Below are 2,685 nucleotides of genomic sequence, written 5' to 3' on the forward strand. Positions count from 1 at the left end.
AAATTATTTTATTATTTTTGTGTGAGTGTACCTTCAAATCAGATCTGACTGGTACAGGAGGAGATTGTCCCTCCTTCCCCAGTAGAGCATCTGGTAGATTCGAACTGTGCACCTCTGGGATTGTAGTTGCAGCTCCTTGCCACTAGGCCTCCAGAGCTCTCCCTCAGTCAGCAGTTTTATCATCTATAAATTTAGTATCCTCTACAGTCCTCACATGTGTTTGGCAATTTCTGTTAGATAACTTCTCTCCAATTGGCATGGGGGATGTGATAACAGATCAAATAAGCAGCAGTGAATGAACAAACCAGTTCGAATCCACTACCAGTGAATCAATTCTGAGTCATGGGAACCCAGGTTTCTAAGGCTGTAAATCCTCCTGAGAAGAGACCACCCATCTTTCTCCCTCAGTGTGAGCCCGTAGATTCATACTACCAACCTTTGGCATAGCAGCCTGATAAGCAACATTATAAGCAACCAGGGTACCTTCTTTATTAGAGAATAAAAACAAGCAAAAAATTTACTCCTGTTGAATTAGAAACAACTCAGAAGTGAATTTCCAGAGCATTTTCAGAGGCTGAAAACCACACAGGAGGAAACTGCTTATCTTTCTCCCATGCAGCAGATGATGGATTTGAACAGCCTGACTTTGGGTTGGCAGAGCAATCCTTTATCTACTAGGTCAGCAGAGCTCCCTTACTGTTATTGTTAGGTACCATCAAGTCAACTACAACTTACAGTGACTCTGTGAGCAATAGATCTGAACCTTGCCCTATTCTGTGTCATTCTTATTTCTGAAATGCTCAAACCCAATGTTATAGTCACTGTGTCAATCCACCTTGTCCAAAGTATTCTTCTCTTCCTCTGACTCTCCACATTTCCAAGCACGATGTCTACCCTTAGATGGACTTAAAGTACATAACAAAAGAAATCTTTTCGTCCATGTCTATACTAAAAATATGTGGAAAAATATCTTAAGGGAGGGCAAGAGACCATTAACAGAAGCCCCTTCAGCAGGAAACATTTTAAGATGTTTGTGACCATCCTGTAAGCCCATCTTTAGTCATGTATTTGAACTAGCCAATCCAAATATCCTGCATTCATATTTCCAACCAAGCACTATAACGTCTTCAATTTGAGGTGCTCTACCTCTGGCTTCCATGATCTTACAACCACTCAACATCCTGCTTTACATTTAATTCATAATTTTAGCTAATAATTTCAAATTGATTTTACCTCTTACATTTACATCTTACATTTTTGCCTATGCATCTATCCACTCATACATTAGTGTTTGTCATTATTTATAATACAGGATTATGTATGTAGTACTATTTACCTTTATTATCTTTAACTCTTATGCACCTTTTTCTGTCTTCCTTTTCTTTAGTGAAATTATACTGATTACCTCTTATTTTTTATAATTTTCCATTCATCTTACTTAATAGATATTTATTATCTAATTACTGGTTTTCTTTATCATTTCTCTCTCTTCTGATCCCTGGTAACTATCAAAGAATGTTACTTTCTTTAATTTTTCCAAAATTATTTTATAATAGCTGACTTATACTATATTTGTCTTTTTGTGACTGACATATATCACTCAGCATGAAGTCCTCCAGGCTTATCGATATTCAATGCTATTTGGTGATATTTTTTAGTGTTGCATTGTTACATATCAAATTCATTCAAGATTCACGACTGTTGATTATATCCTTATTTGATATCTTCATTCATTTTCTTCAGCTCATATTCTAACTACTTTATCATTTCCTTTGAAACAAACAAACAAAACATCTCAAACTCAAAGCTGTCAAGTTAGAACTGACTCATAAATGACCCTCCATAGGGTTTCTGGGGCTGTAAATCAAAGGGGAGGAGATTGTCCACATGTTATGCTCAGAGTAGCTGATGGATTCAAATTGCCAAAGAGCCTTGTCTTAGGGTTAGCCGCCAAACTCCCCGTGAACTACCTCAATACAGCTTGAAACCTGTGTGGAGCACAGTTCTGCTCTGATGAATACGATCAACATCAATCAGTCCTGATTCCACGGCAGCTGGTTTTCGTTACAGGAACATTGGTGTCTCCCAGAGACTTCGTGGTGCTTAAGTTAAAACCCACAATCTTAAGTGTAATGAGGATGAGAATTTTTTTGTTCTTTTCCTCAAAATCCTCTCTGCCTTGCTGTGGCTTGTGAGTAGATGAGTCAGTAGACAGAATGGCCAGTTTCAAAGGTTGCCTATGAGACTTGATAATCCCTTTTCATTCCAAATAGGATAGGCCCTAAGCTACCTTAGCAAAGTTTTTGTTCTCAAAATCCCCAGCCAGCCTTACAGAGATATGAGGTTATTTCTAAAGTCTAATCTAAATCTCCTTGGCCAGACCTCAAGTTTCTTTCCTTTATCACCACCCTAAGTGGAAACAGGGTATAGCAAAAAACACCACATATCTGTTTTTAAAATATAGGTTTACCCATTAGTCTTCATCACCAGTTAACCATGTGTGTTGTATTTTATGTCTGGCCTCAGATCTTAAATGAATGTCCGTCTGCAGTACAGACTCTACTGAGCCAAACACTTTAAATTTTCCAGTGTACAGAAATATGGAGCTATTTTATCATGCTTACTTTAAAAGTTTTATTTTCAAAAGAAAGTTATTATAGGTAGAATCTATTATTTATATATATG

Source organism: Elephantulus edwardii, unplaced genomic scaffold (genome assembly GCF_000299155.1).
Source record: "Elephantulus edwardii isolate Elephantulus edwardi_28Jun2011 unplaced genomic scaffold, EleEdw1.0 scaffold00004, whole genome shotgun sequence".
Classification (NCBI taxonomy): domain Eukaryota; kingdom Metazoa; phylum Chordata; class Mammalia; order Macroscelidea; family Macroscelididae; genus Elephantulus; species Elephantulus edwardii.